This window comes from Budorcas taxicolor, chromosome 14, assembly GCF_023091745.1.
Source record: "Budorcas taxicolor isolate Tak-1 chromosome 14, Takin1.1, whole genome shotgun sequence".
Lineage (NCBI taxonomy): Eukaryota > Metazoa > Chordata > Mammalia > Artiodactyla > Bovidae > Budorcas > Budorcas taxicolor.
In genome coordinates this window covers 37709921-37727264 of record NC_068923.1, presented here as the reverse complement: position 1 = coordinate 37727264, position 17344 = coordinate 37709921, and the positions used below count along the sequence as shown (strand labels likewise).

General features: G+C 43.9%; 1 protein-coding gene across 2 annotated transcripts in view; it reads right to left on the bottom strand.

Annotated features, from left to right (window-relative positions):
- The window catches only part of FAM110B (family with sequence similarity 110 member B), a 145021-nt gene that overhangs the window by 96671 nt on the left and 31006 nt on the right, over positions 1-17344 (bottom strand). For both annotated transcript variants that reach the window (XM_052651916.1, XM_052651917.1), the window contains exon 2: positions 14027-14122. The gene's annotated coding sequence lies outside the window, so the exon portion shown is untranslated. The remainder of the gene's footprint in view (positions 1-14026; positions 14123-17344) is intronic.

Here is a 17344-nt window from a genome sequence, read left to right as displayed (position 1 = left end):
CACCAAACTCATCCCCTAAAGAACACTCAAGGCTTCTATTTTTATCCTCAAACTATGAACAGAAAATTTTCCTGAAAAGAGCTTGCAGGTGCTTCTGAAAGAGACTAAGTCAGGGAAAATCTACTGCAAAATATTGTTTATTAAATAATTCACTGCTGATTGACTCTGATAATGAACTAGGTTCAAGCACTGGAGAGCCTCAGGCTGGCTTGAAGGATTATTAGGCAAGTGTTTAGAATCAACACTGAATTTCTACAGTGCAGATGTAATCCAAGGAATGTGAATCCATTAAGCTTTTATGCTAATAACTGTTCAGGAGAAGTTGAAAGAGAGGTTAAAGAAAGAAACTGAAGTTTAAGTCTTCCTTTGACATTAAAAGGATTTCTGTTCAAAATTCTCAAATTGGTCGCCTAGCACACTAACCTCCTACGTGAAGAATCTATTTTTAAAGACACTAAAATCTCAATATTCATTACACACATTAAATAGTCTCTCAAGTTTTACAAGAGAGCAGTCATTCAGCAAAACAAGTATAAACCTTACAGAGACAGACTTCCTCCATTGCTGTTTGATAGGAAACAACCTCTTCAAATCCTTACTAAGCATCTTGGTTGATTAATGTTAGTTTTGAAAGAAGAGAGAAAGAAAGGAAAAGAGGATAATAACTACAATCCCGTGAGGTCTCTCTCTGGTTAGCCACATCCCAGGTTCCGCAGCCTCTAGGTACAGGTCTAGGTGATGGGGAGAGGGGAAAATAGCAGCCTCCAGATCCAGCCACATAGGGTTACAGCCCATGAATACACTCCCTGGTCCTCACACCTCGCTATAAGCAACCTACCCAAACACACAATACAGAAACCACCATGCCAACACTCAGGTCATTAACGCTGACCTCTTCTCTACAGAGTGACATAAGAGCGATGTCACCACTTGGAATCCTACAGAATGTTTACGTATCTGCTCCCCCCAAATGTAAAGTAGCTCATTCTTCTTGCACAGTTTCATAGGAGGGGAAATCTATCGCGTCTCCATTTGCCACCTAATCAAGTTCATGCATGGAACACTATTTCAGGATTGTCTGAAAATGCTCCCTGCATCACCAGTATTTTCATAACTTCCATCCAACTTTCTTTTGCTTTAAAAGTATGTTGACATGACGGCTGTCGTCAACAGCTCTAGAAATCTGAACAGGCTCCTTGGTTCAAGCTGTGAGATCTAAGACCCCACATATTATTCTCCCTGTATAAAGGCACCTGGCAATGTGTGTTCAACTGGACCACTATCAACCCAGGAAACGGTGACCCACAGCCATCCTCAGGTCGAACGGCACAGTCGAGCATAAGCATGGGGACAGAGCATTTAAAACTCACAACTAATGCTTGCCTGACTTGGCATCAATCACTCTTCTACAAAAGTGAATGTGGGGATTTCCCTGGTAGTCCAGTGGTTAAGAATCCATCTTCCAAAGCAGGGAACACAGGTTCAATCCCTGGTCAGGGATCTAAGATCCCACAAGCCATGGGGCAACTAAGACCCAGTGCAGTCAAACAAATGAAGAAATTAGCTATTTTTTTAAAACAGTGAAAGTGAGCAGGTAATACAGGCTGACGACTAAGAAATGGCAAAATGTACACAAAGATTTCCTTCTTCAAATCCTTAATCTATGGGGTTCCTAAAGATGAACCAAAAGGGAAGAAATTATCTACGTAGAAGTGGTACTAAGACATCCTGGTTTTCTGATTCCTTAAAGGGTAACTTGCACTTAGTGGGAGTTTTTCGGTATATACAGTATAACAGGAAGAACATGATACATGGGATGATGAGGCTGTAGGTTCAATCTGACAGTTAATGCCTGGGCTCCTACAAACTGTGCTTCAGCTTCCTCACCTATGAAGTGGGCACTCCAGAACTGCCACAGAACAGCAAATCACTTCTGAGAAGCTAGAAGACTGAGCTACTAATATTTTATTTTAAAGTCTATGAAGTGAAGGGAAAAGTCACTCAGTTGTGTCCGACTCTTTGCGACCCCATGGACTGTAGCCTGCCAGGCTCTTCTGTCCATGGAATTCTCCAGGCCAGAATATTGGAGTGAGTAGCGCTTCCCTTCTCCAGGGTATCTTCCCAACCCAGGGATCGAACCCAGGTCTCCGGCATTGCAGGCAGACGCTTTACCATCTGTTGTGTATTTATATACAGTAGGGACTAGTTCTGACAATTTCATTGCAGAAAATATGAAAATCCAGGCATAGCTCATGTGATAATGCTAAACTTCGTCATCATGCCTAGTGAAGGATGGAATCCATGCCCCCTGCATTGGAAACACAGAGTCTGTTTTTTTATTGGAGTATAATTGCTTTATAATGTTATGTTAGTTCCTCTTGTACAAATATGCGAATCATCTATATGTACACATATATCCCCTCCTTTTTGAGCCTTCCTCCCACCCCCCATCTCATCCCTCTAGGTCATCACAGAGCACGAAGCTGAACTCTGTGCTATAGAGCAGCTTTCCACTAGCTAGCTATTTCACACATGCTAGTGTATATGCCAATGTGGGAGCATGGAGTCTTGACCACTAGACCACCAGGGAAGTCCTTGGTATGACAATCTTAATATAATTCCTTTAAATAAGATGAAAAGAATCCTTGGTTTGTGTGTTCCACTACTGCAGTAGTTTGCACAGGTGGCCAGTGAACTGTAATCAATAGAAGCAGCTGGAATCGCATTACAAGGCCTCACATGAAACACAGCCGTTCATGGAAACATTAGAGACCCGGGTCTTCTGAGCACAGAGGGCACCCGGGCATGGGAGCAAGCAGGTCAGTCCATTCACTGGAGCACCCACTTGGGGTCGGGCACTGCTCCAGACCCTGGGCACAGAGCTATCACAAACACACAGAACTCCCCACCTGCCTGGAACTACCTCCCAGTTCTACCTGTCAACCTTCTAAATGAAGAGCAATGCAGCAGCCAGGGAGAGTATGATCATGTCGTCAGAGATGGGGACACACTGCAGCCGTGAGAATGTGACACACTCAGGGTCGCTCAGAGTGGCTGAGAACACAATTCCATGGACAAAAAGCAAGGTCCTCCTGTGGGACACAGGGAACTCAGTTCAACATCCTGTGATAAGCCACAGTGGAAAAGAGTATGAACAAGAATGTATACATATGTATAACTGAATCACTTTGTATATAGCAGAAACTGATACAACATTTAAATCAACTATATGTGTGCATGTGCTAAGTCATGTCCGACTCTGACCCCACAGACTGTAGCCCACCAGGCTCCTCTGTCCATGGAATTCTCCAAGCAAGAATACTGGAGTGGGTTTCCATGCCCTCCTCCAGGGGATCTTCCTGACCCAGGGATCGAACCAGAGTCTCTGACATCTCCTGCACTGGCAAGTGGGTTCTTTACTCCTAGCGCTATCAGGGAAGCCCCAAATCAACTAACTGTCAATAAAAAAAAATCACCACCAACATATGGGAAAAGAACACATTAAAGAGAGAGAACGAACGCAGTTCTAGTGCCCTGAACCACTCATGTGGTAGATGCAGTGATAGGCTTCCTCCTGGAATAAACATGGCAACAGTTAGCCCACTGCACACAGACCTGTACTCACCCACTTACTGTCAGATGATGAGTAATGTCACTTCACTAAGTTTTAAAGCAACTCTTCAACAGACTATTAAACTCAGACTTTCAATGAATTAAAGCTGCCTTTAAAAAAAAAGCTTTTTATTTTAGCCGTTAACTCATTATTTCCTAAAACTAAATCACATACAAACTTGTTGATCAGTAAATCGCTAAGTTGTGTCCGATTCTTTGTGATCCTGTGGACTGCAGCACGCCAGGCTTCCCTGTCCTTCACCATCTCCCAGACTCTGCTCAAACTCATGTCCACTGAGTCGGTGATGCCATCCAATCATTTCATCCTCTGCCGCCCCCTTCTCCTCCTGCCCTTGATCTTTCCCAGCATCAGGGTCTTTTCTAATGAGTAGACTTTTCTCATCAGGTGGCCAAAGTGCTGGAGCTTCAGCTTGAGCATCAGTCCTTCCAATGAATATTCAGGGTTGATTTCCTTTAGGATTGACTCGTTTGATCTCCTTGCAGTCCAAATGTATATGCTATCCATTCTATTTAATGCTGAACATATTTAATTGGTAAAGCAGTTTGCAGGCTTTGTTTCAATTCATCCACACGGTCTTTTGTCCCTGTTTTATGAGAATTTCCAAGTGCTGCCAGGTTTTAACCAGAACCAGCACTTTCCTAAAGAGTATCCATGAATCCCCAATTCTAAAGCGTGAGTGAGTTTTGTTGGCCTGCAGCTACACAACGGCCAAAATATTTCAAACTGGCTTTTATTTTGTGACTCTATTGCGTGAGGTCTATAATTTCCAAAATTACTAAGCTGATTATTTTATAAGTATAATATCCACAGCCTGGCCAACTCCATCTACTTTAGAAATGAGCACAGGGACTTACTTTGATCCTTCTGGTGCAGTCCCGGCAGTTTTATTCTCCTAGTAGCTGTTGTTTTCATATAGGAGTTTTAGCATATGAAAGTTTGCTACATAAAATATTGATTTTTTTCATTCATGCATTTTTAACTGAAAGGGAGCTTTGATGTACTCAGGTGAGCTTATAAAGCATGAACTCTTATCATAGGTACAGTATATTCATTCACTGTATGGTCATGAAATTTTTTTTTAAGAGTATAATTGCTTGACAATGTTATGTTAGTTTCTGCTGTACAACAGTGTGAATCATCCATATGTATATGTCTATCTCCTTCCTCTAGAGTCTTTCTCCCGCCGCCCTCCAATCCCACCCGTCTACGTCACTACAGAGCACCGAGCTGCTACATAGCCGCTTCCCACTAGCTATCTGCTTTACACATGGTAGTGTACATGTATCAGTGCTACTGTCTCAATTCACTCTACCCTCTTTCCCCTCCTGTATCCACAAGTCTGTTGTCTACGTCTGCATCTCTGTAAACAAGGCTATCAGCCAGTTTACAGAGGGCTAGGCAGCCAGTGGGACAGGCTGAGATGTACTATGCACCCTGGGAGATGCATGGTGGTCCATGTCAGTGGTGCCCAGGACCACATGCCATTCACTCTGGTAAGCGCACATGGTGTCTCTGAGGGCATGAAAGTCTCCATAGGTTACTGCAGGAAGTAACCCCCAAGTATCGCAGACAGGACTTCAAGCAAGCCCCCAAACCTGTGTCAGTACCAGACCAAGGGCCGTCATATTCACCGGTCCACATGCCTCCCAGGAAAGGGCACATGTATGTTCACACAATCAAGCCAAAATCAGAAAGAATCAGGCAGTAAGTTACTTTTTTGGAGAGACAGTGCCACATATCTTTGAGAATGAGATTCTAGAGCCGGTCTGATTGGGTTCAAATCTTATTTCACTACTTCCTAGCTGTGTAACCCTGGACAAGCTATTTCACCTCTTTATGCCTCAGTTTCTTCATCTGTAAAATGGAGATAACTCAACCCAGAGATGTGATGAAGATTAAATGAGGTGATAACATGTAAAGTATCTAGAACAGGGCCTGACAATATAACCACTATTCAACCATTCAGATGCGGTGCAATATTGTATAGTATTATCGTTTTGGTAAGAAAATCAAGGCCGAAAGAGACCAAATAGCTTGTCATGGGTTTTAGAATTCGTCAGTGATTTATTCCAGAATGAAAATGAAATCTATAAGAGTCTCCCTGAGACCAACTTTCTGAAAAGGTAAAGCCCACAATGTGAAGCCATATGTGGGGCTGAAAAGCAAATTCCTGTACACGTCAGGGCTCTGATGATGACATGGGGCATCCCTCACCGGCCACCTGAGCTGATGTTGAGTAGTCACCTCTCGTTGTGGGGAGGGGAACACCCAGTGGACAAACAAGTCCAGTGTATACAATCAGCCATCGACAAGACTTCAAATCTTAGAAGAGAATCAGTGTCAAAAAGCCCTGGCATCTCTCCCGGGTGAGGGGCCTCCTGCTTTCATTCATGCTCTTTAAATATCAACCAATGCCCACTGTGTTCCGCTGCCACCTTGGAAAATCATCTCACTCATTTCAGTGCAAACAGTGTCCCTGCCTAGTGCCCTGAGGGAGCCAGGCTATTTCCACAGTGTGAAGTGGGACAGCTAGAAATCAGAAAAGAGCTGACATGTTAATGAGCAGGTGCTGTTTATCTACTTCAAATTCCCAACAAGGGTCCAGGGAGAGTTGATAACTGATTTGGATGCAGATTACAGCTCTGAGATAATGGAAAACAACATCCACAGGAAAGCAGGTCTTCCCCAGCACCTCCATCTAGTGCCGGAGAAAGGCGTGGTCCTGCCTAAAGAACTGCACACGGGCCTTGCGCACACAGTCCAGCTGTTCCAAAGTCGTCCAGAGCACCCACATCTTAGACTGCTCTCCAGAGTCTGTGTGATCATCACCCAACTAGTACCACTCTCTTAAGAAATGATATGGGGAGGGCCTCCCTGGTGGTCCAGGGCTTAAGAATCTGCCAATGCAGGGGACACAGATTTGATCCCTGGTCTGGGAAGATACCACATGATGCTGGGCATCTAAGCCCACGCGCCACAGCTGCCGAGCCTGTGCTCCAGAGCCCGGGAGCTGCACCTAGCGAGGCCCTCACACCCTGGAGCCTGTGCTCCGCAACAAGAAAACCCACCGTGGTGAGAAGCACACACACCACAACAAAGAGAAAGCCTGTGCACAGCAATGGAGACCCAGCAGAGCCGAAAGTAAATAAATAAATTTAAAGCATGAAATGATATAGGGAGATTACACTGGGCAAAACTTAAGTCTGTATATCAAAAAGTCCAGGTAAACCAAAGTCTGAAGAAGCCAGCAGCGAACAGGTATGCTGTATAAGACAATCTGTGTAAAAGGCAGCCAAACCCCAAAAGGGTCACATGGCATCATCTCTGAGTGACATCAGCATCTCACCCACAATTCCCATCACTGTTGCATTGAGCTAGAAAAGCAGAGGAAACCACCCAAACCCTGTTTTTCAACAGCTTAATACAAATGCATATGTTCTATTTCTAAATCAATGAACATCTATGATTCTCAAATGTCTTCATGATAAATGTAATTAGTGTAATACTCTGGGTCAAGCATAGAGTACAGTAGCTGAAAAGTAGGAATAACATTATTTTCAGGCTAATAGCATTACCTGTTCTTACTCACTGCCTGAGTATGAGTCCAATCAGAAATGATGTCCTTATAGCTGATTCACTTTGCTGTACAGCAGAAACTGATAAAACACTGTAAAGCAGTTATACTCTAATAAAAATTAAGAATGATCTGTATTTACACAAGCTTATTTCTTATACATTTGTAATAAACTTTCAATATTTATCTAAAACAAACAAAAAAAACACAATGTCTTATGGAAACAGAGAAATCGGAAGCAACCTCTCATCAAGATAAATGTGAGGAAACAAAGGCTTGGAGACTTCACATAGCTTATCTGAGGCCAAATGCTGCCAAGGACTCAAGCTGACTTCTGCTTATTCCACACGAGACGGAGCCCAGTACCAGGAAATAAGTTTAATCTTCAGTGCTGCTCCCTGGCTTACTGCAGAAGCTAGCTGTCAACCATGCAGTCAAGTCACAAAAGGATTGCGGGGTCCTGCAACTGAAACTGAGAGGGGGGTGGTGTATACACTGGTTTAGGGATGTCCTCATTTACCGGACAGGTCATTCCAGCCAGTGTTGTCCTGCCAAAACCCTGACGCCACATGTTTGTGAGAGCCAGTGACCACCATGACGAGTGAATTTCACCCCCAGGGCTAACGCCCTCAGCTCCCCTTCCTGGCACTCACAGCATACCTGCTGGGACTTCCTCGGAGCGTTCCCCCCCCCGCCAGACCCCAAACAGGCAGAAGCAACAGAACAACTGCAAGTCACTATGGGGGAGGAGGAGGCTGTGAATCCTGAAAGAACACTTGCAAACATGTGGTTGAAATGTCACCATCAATGAAGTGATAGGGAACACCGAAATCCTTAATCATGACAGGATGTTTTGCGTACGGGGGAAAGGATAAAAAAGGAGAAGGGTGGGAAACAGTGCCACGTTTCAGATTAAAAGGGTAGTCCTGTTTTTTTTACTAAAATGATCACTTTCACTTAATATTTTTTTTCATGTGCTTACATTATTATGCTGTACCCTAGAAACCAAGATTTTCCCGTTTCTAAACCCTTCTTTAAAAGCAAAGCAAAACAAAAAGCAGGCGCACTTGTCATATAGGGTTTCCCTGGAGGCTCAGCTGGTAAAGGATCCACCTGCAACGCAGGAGACCTGGGTTCAACCTCTGGGTTGGGAAGATCCCCTGGAGAAGGGAACGGCTACCTACTCCAGTATTCTGGCCTCCATGGAGTGTATAGTTCATGGGTTCTCAAACAGTCAGACACGACTGAGCGACTTTCCCTTTTCTGTCACTAAAATTTATTTTACTAATAAACCCTATGCCAACAAAGTTGCTGAAACAAGTATGATGGAGAAAGGAAAAGCTGTAAGTGGACATTTACAGCTTCATTAAAACTGAGCTTACCAAATGCTGGTCTTGATCTGGGGGAGACCCTGGAGGACCCACAGCCCAGGAACACTTGGTCTGGTCTGTTAAGTGTGTGCACATGAGTCACTCTTTAAGAGTGTTATTTTGGATACTGGTAAAATGAAATGCTCAGGGGAAAACAAACTGCTTTTGCTTGCGAGACAGTCAATAAATTGCCACAGAACACAGATGAATTTGCTTTGGGGACAGTAATTTGTGCACTTCTCAAGAGCAGGGGGCCTGCCTTCCCACAGGGTACCATGGATGCCAGGACATATGTGTTAAGTGAACTGTTAAAGAGCAAATGCAACCACGTGGCCACTTAGGACACTTCTGGGTACCAGTTCTGCTCCCAGAGCCCCAGGTGAAGCACAGCTGTCCTTTACTGGGGAGTGTACCAAAGGCTGACCATGTTCAATATGATTTTTTTTAAGCCTTCACTGGATTTCTTGTAGTATTGTTTCTATTTTATGTTTTGTTTTTTTTGGCCACGAGGCATGTGGGATCTTAGCTTCCCTGATCAGGGATGGAACTTGCATCCCCTGCATTGGAAGGTGAAGTCTTAATCACTGAACCGCTGGGGAAGTTGCTCAGTATGATTTAATACACTAATTATTAGTACTTTCTGTAAATATTTTAATTACATGAAGAATACATATATTCTTATAAAAATAGAAAAGGATATCTTTGCTGAATTCTTATAAATATATTATGAAAGTAGCTGTCGAAGGGTCTCAATTTTCTCCTCTGTAAAATAAGGAATTAAACTTGGCACCATCTCCATCTTAAACATTTTAGGATTTCATATGGAAAGTACAACACAGTTCTGAGAAAAGAGCACAGACATCGATGATGTCCTAGGGTTGACGGGGAGTGCTGGTGGCATCGGATCCAGGGTGAGCAATACTGAGATTCACTGCAGCATTATTGACAATAACCAGGACACGCAAGCAGCTTAGATGGCCATCGACAGATGAACGGATGAAGAAGCTGTGGTACATAGACACAATAGAAAATTATTCAGCCATAAAAAAGAATGAATTTGAGTCAGTTGAACCAAGGTGGATAAACCCAGAAGCCTGTTATACAAAGTGAAGCAAGTCAGAGAGAGAAAAACAAATATCATATAGTAACGCATATATTTGAAATCTGGAAAAATGGTGCTGATGAACCTACTTGCAGGGCAGGTATGGACGCAGACATAGAGAATGGACTTGTGAACTCGGGGAGGGGAAGGAGAGAGTAGGATGAACTCAGAGAGCCGCGCTTAAACGTATGTATTATCATATGTAAAACAGATAGCAAGTGGGAAGCTGCTGTAGAGCACAGGGAGCTCAGCTCAAAGCTCTGAGATGAGCTAGAGCAGAGGGATGGGAGGGGTGGGAGAGAGGTCCAAGAGGGAGGGGTACATGTATACTTAAGGCTGATTCATGTTGCTGAACAGCAGAAACTAACACAACATTGTACCTCAACTATCCTTCAATTAAACATAAGTTTAAGGAAAAAAATAAAGTGAGAAATGGCTAGGACACATTTATAAGCCATCAGCAATTACTCATGAGAGAAGAATGACACGCTTTTTCAATAGGTACAATTATCCTCCTACAAGGACCTTTTGAAGACGAAGAAACACAAATTGGGTGGCTTACTAGGTCAGAACAATCTAGAATTCACTGGGTCCCCTACAGCCTGCATCCCTGCTTGCGTCATGTTCTGGTGATCCTTATCTGCTCAGACAGAGGCCAGAGAAGGAAGAGGTTCTCTGAAATGACGTGCAAACTGCAGGGTGAACACAGGGAACAAAAACAAAGATAACAAGGCTTGGTGGCCCTGAACACCAAACAGTGAGAAAGAGAAAAAAGAGACATCTGCTTTCCAACTCTAATTAACTCAGAAAACAAGTCAGAAAACACAGCCCAGACAGTACTCGTTGAAAAAGAGATGCTCGTAAAAAAATTTAGAAGACTATAAACAGCACTCCTCCTTAAGATGGAACTTCATCTTTATGACTGAAGTGTGCACCTTGAATTTGAAACAATTTCAGTCCATAAATTTTCCTTTAGAGAAGGAAAGCCAAATTACACATCTGTGTACAAAAACCGGAAAAAGTGGTAAGTATTGTGTTTTGTTCTTTTTTAATAAAGTAGCATATGTACCAATTAGAATCATTCACTGCAGATAACAGGCTTTGCAGAAGGTTAATCAGAGCCTAGGATTAGAGACCAAACTGGAAATATTTTTTAACATACTTGTACCTTTATGCCATGAATACATAGGAAGTCTATCACTTAACTTAACGATCTCAAAAAATCCTCAAATCCCCAAACCTACCATCAGCTGTTTTTCTCCTTTAACTAAACAATAAAACAAGGTAAAAAAAAAAAAAAAAAGTAAAAGTATGCGCTCAATCCTGTCTGACTCTGCTACTCCACAGACTGTGGCCCACCAAGCTCCTCTGTGCATGGGGCTTCCCAGGCAAGAATACTGGAGTGAGTGTTGTCATTTCCTTCTCTAGGAGATCTTTCCGACCCAGAGATTGAACCCGAGTCTCTTGCAGCTCCTGTATTGGCAGGCGAACTCTTTACCATTGAGCTACCTGGGAAACCCAAGGAAAAATATGGTTGCATATTAATCAGAGAAATCCAGTCTAGGAAAATCTAAGTGAATATTACAGAATCTTAAAGAAACAGGTCACTCAGTACAAATTCTTAGGCAGTGAAGGGTTTGAAGAACTGAGTATCATTAAATATTGAAGCATATTCCTGCTTAAATGATTTGCTCTTAGGTGGTACTCAGGTCAGATCAATGCCAAAAGCAAATAAGGAAGGAAACTCAGTGAGAGTTGAAACCAAAGGTCACCTCTGCAGGGGATGAACCCACTCTCTCCGTTTGGAGCAACAACTCAACTTCTCTGTGGTTTGCAGAAACTTTCCCAAGGCACTGCTATAAATTTTGAGAAGTAGCTGTATTATTTTTACTTGTTTAATCTCAGGACCAATCATAACTTATGTGCAACCATGTAACCAAGTCGAATTTTTTAAGTTATACAAATTAAAAAAAAAACAATAGCCAGCATAACTGTTGACTGGTCTCTCAGTCCTGTCCAACTCTGCGACCCCATGGACTGTAGCCCACCTGGCTCTTCCGTCCATGTGATTCTCCAGGCAAGAATACTGGAGTGCGTTGCCATTTCCTTCTCCAGGAGATCTTCCTGACCCAGGGATCAAATCTGCATCTCCTGCTCAGCAGGCAGATTTACCACTGAGCCACCTGAGAGGCCCCATTTTATGGGCACCACCTCATTTAATGCTTACAGTAACCATGAGAAATAGGTATTGTCACCTCTGTTCTGCAGAAGACAATAGAACAGAAGCTCTAACGTGGATTATACATCTGTGCACCAGCCTACACAGCAACTCAGCCTTCAATGCTCACAAGGAGCCTATGATGTGGACTCTGCCTGTATCCTGATGTGACAGGTGAAGAAACTGAGGCACAGAAAGTGAACAGCTTTCCAACATCATGCACACTGCACGTGGCTGAGTCCAGATGCTGACCCGGAGCCCACTGTCACCAAAGCCACCAGCCCCAGGAAGTTCTGGCTCTGTCCACCTGTGAGAAGAGCTCCAGCAGCAGATGAGAGGGGACCAGAGCTGGGCTGCCCAGAGCTGGAGGCCCCCCTGCCGATAAGCCAACTGATAAATCTAACTGGGGACCATCTCAAGTTTCCTAGAAGAACTCACAGTCAGGAAAATATGCCTTGCCTCAAAGCTAGCACTGCTCCACGGTCTCCGGAGCATCTGACCAGCGTACACGGCATCCCACGGGATACAGGCACTGCCCACTTCCCAGGATAAAGAGACCGGGTAGGGACGATGCTCGATGTCCTCCCAACACTCATCCATCTCTTAGTTCCTACAGTCAACCATATGCTGGACCACAACAGGCTCTCTTGGTCACTGGGCTGAACAGGCCAGGGTCTCCCTCAGCTGCTGACAATGCATGGAGACAGATAGACAGACACCCAGGAGAACAGTGCACCAAGGGCTGTGGAATCGTGGCCAGTTGCTTTCGAATATTCAGTTAGGGGGGCATCAAGTGGGGATGGGGTAGAGTCAGAGCGTATTTGAGAAGGCGACCGAAGCTGAAGAAGGAGGCAGGAGCCGGGTGTCTCAGAAGCGAGATGAGGCCCCTGCCCTCGAGGAGGGAGGCAGAAAGTCAGGTGAGGGCAGTCCCACCAGGAGGGAGATTGCTGGCTCCTTAAGGACAGACAGAGGCGCCAAGCAGAGATGCGACAATGTCTCCAGAGTCAGGCTGGCGGTGGTGTACCATGAAGGAGGGTTTCAGCCAAGGGAGGAGCTCGCCATTCCCACCCAGCGTCCAGGACAAGGATGCTTACCCTGGCTGGCAGCACCTGAGCCCCAGTTCTCCCCAGAACCCTGGCGCGACTAATGTATTATCAAGGCAAGATGGGTGGGTAAACGTCAGTTTACTAAATGAGGGCAGAAGCCACCAAGATGAACAGGCACAGAGAGCACCCACGGTCCCCAGCTCACAGAAGCCGCCATCTGCATTTGCAAGGGCCACGCACAAGGAAGAAAGAAGGCGCAGCCATCAGCAGAAATTACAAAACCACCTTTCTGCACAGAATCTTACCCTGTAAGATTAGGGCACTTATTACAGACTAAGCACGTTTACTAACAACATGAGTCCACGCAGAGAGGAAAGCGACTGAAGTGTGTGCACCCAAATTTAGCCAGTGTTATCTCCGGGCTTTGGGAGAGACCAGTCACATTCTACATCATAGATCGGGGTCATTTAATTTTTTTGCATAATACGTTTTCTGTTAGTGACTGGAGAAAATATAGCAGGTCTCACACCAAGTGAGAGTGTTTACAAATTCATCTGTCGGGTGGCAGTCCACTGACGAGGGACTGAGCCTCGAAGAGCCTCAGATTTGCAGAAAAAGCAACTGTAAGCAAGCACCCGGGCAACCTCAAAGAGAACCGGGGAAGTGCACACGTTTCAGGGCCCGGGTGGTTGGCGAGGGAGTGCCCTGGGCACAGCCAGAGGCAAGGACTGCCTCTCACTCAGACCTGGCAGCACAGAGCTGGGGGGAGGTCCTTTTCAGAGGCTGTCCCTCCCACTCCTGCCAGTGACCCCACAGGACAGACGCCACACACCCGTTTGTTGAGTGAATACGTGTGAAGAAGGGAGAGGAAGGTTAGGGAAGGAGGAGACAGAGAGAGAAGACAAGGAGGGATTGGGTGGTGGTGACGGGGGAGGGGTGGTGAGGGGGGAGGGACAGGAGGAAGATGGTGGGAAAACAGGGAAGGACACCCAAACTCCACTCGGCAAATAAGGAGCTGCCATTACTTTATGATCATCAGATGTACACATGAATTTAATAACACAGTTTTTAACATGTATTACCTTTTACTTCTTTTCCAGGCTGTAGAGTCTTGTTAGCTTCCAATTCAAGAGTCAGAAAGAACAGGAGAGGTGCCCTGGATGTCCAGTTGGAGACAGCTAAAATAAAAGAGCAGAGATGATTATGATTATTCTGGAGAAGAAAAGTGATTAGTTTTTCAAGTATCATTAAAGAGAAACTAAGTTTCACCATGTAACAGAGAGTGTGTATTTCCTAATCTACCTGGGAAAAATCTGGGTCCAAAGCCTCTTTCTTATAGAGCTGCTCGATCTGGGAAAAAGACAAAAGTCAGCTATAAGGTGGGCTTTGCTTGTGCCCTTAATGGAAAACAACTTAAAGAGCCTGTGGGCTGCCATTAGCCTGGAGATCCCTGTGAGCCTCTCTCTACCTCATTCCAAGCCCAGCATCCCCAGTAGGACACAGCATCCTTGTAATTCACAAAACCGAGCAGGAAATGATGTTGCCTCCTCACAAGAAACTGCATAACTGGGGAGGAGAGAGAGATATGTTGTTTGTACTGCAGAAACTTTGTTAATGTTTGCAAGGGAATAAAATATTACAAGTCAGCATTTTCTCTTATCTTGTCCTCCAAACGCAGTTCCTACCAGAGCTCACAAACACGCACCTCATTGTCCTGGGTTTTCTTTATTCTCCTGATGCAAGGTCAGCTCTTGGAAGCAACACTACCCCAGTTTTTGAGTATTTCATTTTTAGGAAGGAAATAATTAACACTGACTGGGCACCTACTCAGGTCCAGAAACAATGTTACTCTACTTTACAAACGTGGAAAGAAACTGAGGCTTTTTGGAGGAAAGTCAGTGTTCTTAGGTCTGTTGTTCACTCACTAAGTCGTGTCTGACTCTTTTGCAACCCCATGGACTATAGCCCACCAGGTTCCTCTGTCAATGGGATTTCCCAGGCAAGGATACACGGAGTGGGTTGCCATTTCTGTAAATGCTCTTACTGTATTTGGAGACACTTGGATGAATCATGAGAGTGATTGTTATGTGGACAGCTAGCAGCTCAAGAAAATGTGATGGAAAACTTAACCATCTTTTCCTTTAGCATCTGCTTTCGTCTGCTGCCGTCAGCCAGATAATGACATCTTTGTTTACTTGACAGTGGGAGCCAGCCAACAGGGAAGGAAGATGCTCTGTCATAGATACCTTTTTTTTTTTTTTTGAAATTTATTCCATGCTTTGCACGGGTACAGGAGTAATCAACAGTATGATTTTTTAAGGAGGCATTTGGGACTTCAACAGATGATGCCTGAGAACCACTTCATTAAGGTGGAAGCCAGTTTCCCCACCATCGTTATTAGTTCCTTTTTGGAGCAATACGTAGTGAACAATGTGCTGGGAGTTCATGAGTAAGGCTGCAAACCTTGACCTAGATTTTGAATAGCTTCAGAAAAAGTAAAAAGCAAGCCTGAAAATGTCTATTTCAATAACTAACACTGATAATTCCCACTCTCACATTCAAAACTTTCAAAATAATCTATTTTCCCTTTGTCTCACTACTCAACAGGAACATAAAGTCAGAATTAGCACTAAATTAAAATAGAAACATAAACCCCAAGTTCTATGGGCTCTTTTTGATTGCTTACTGCCTGCAGTTTAAGATTTTATTTGCTTGCTGAAATATAAGGGACACCAACAATTTAAATGAATAAACTCACAAACATTTATGAGGACATTAGAGAAATTTTAATCCAAAACACCTTTGGGCCCAATTTGAATTGACTGTGACCCATAATAACAAAGTAAAAAATTTTGCATTTTACTATTTCGAAAACAGGCTTTTGTTTTGTTCTAATATTGTATCAAAAATTCCTTTTCATCTTTATTATTATTTTTACCTTTTCCTTCTCTTACTTTGGAAGAGAGAAAGTAATAAAGAGTAACAAAGAGAAAGCAATAAAGACAGACAAGCCATGCAATTATGTCTGGAATGAGGAATAACACCACAGATGAAGAACTTCAAGATGAATTATTTTCAAAGTTGTCACGTGACCTCAAAACCATCGTAATAAAAATAATTCACAGCACCAGTCTTTCAACTGACTCATTTCAGAGCAGAGGAAAGCCCAGAGTGGCCAAGTGACCTCTCCAAAGTCACACAGCAAAGCTGGTCCTAGATCTCAGATCTGCTAGGTGGCAATCCAGTGCTCTATCAGATCATAAATTTCAAAAGCAACCCCCCATGAGCTCACAGTTTCATCAGCTTTTCTACTCATTCATTATCCTACACAGCATGGACACGTCTTGATGAATCAACTCAACTTTATATTAATACGTGTTAGTTGCTCAGTCATGTATGACTCTTTGAGACCCCATGGACTGTAGCCTGCCAAGCCCCTCTGTTATTTCCCAGGCAAGAATACTGGAGTGGGTTGCCATTTTCTTTTTCAGGGGATCTTCCCAATCCAGGGATAGAAACCCCTGTCTCCTGCATTGACAGGCAGATTCTTTACTGTCTGAGCCACCAGGGAATCCCATATTAATACAAAACATTGCTCACAACGATCAAGAACACATTCTGCCTTTGGTCCACAGATACAGCTAGAATAAACCACTAAAGGCCATGAAATACTCTTAGGTTGTCTAACCTAGAAACATCTACTCTTGAAAACAGAATTACTGGACTTTCTTGGTGGTCCAGTGGTTAAGAATCCATCTGGCAATACAGGGACTTGGACACATGTTTGATCTGTGGTCCAGGAAGACCCCACATGCTGCAAGGAAACTAAGCCTGCGGGCCACAACTTGAGAGTAGCCTCCGCTCACCCCAACTAGAGAAACCCCATACGCAGCAACAGAAACTGAGCATAGTCAAAAGTCATTAAATTAATTTAATTATTTTACAAAATAAAAACAGAATTACCCTGTCTTATTCATAGTCCCTTGGACTGCAAGGAGATCAAATCAGTCCATCCTTAAGGAAATCAACCCTGAATATTCTTCGGAAGGACTGATGTTGAACCTGAAGCTCCAATACTTTGGCCACCTGATGTGAAGAGCTGACTCACTGGAAAAGACCCAGATGCTGGGAAAGATTGAGGGCAGGAGGAGAAAGAGAGAACAGAGGATGAGATGCTTGGATGGTATGCTCTGGGAGATAGTGGAGGACAGGGCAACCTGGCGTGCTGCAGTCCATGGGGTCAAGCGATCGAACAACAACAAGTCATAGCCAAATCACAATCACAGATTTGCTACAATACTTTTTTCCAAGTAGATTTTATAGCTAGCTATCAAGCAAAATCTCGGTATTCTAAAGCTTACAGAAGCAGTTTTTGAAGTAAGGATTTCAAGCTAATTTAC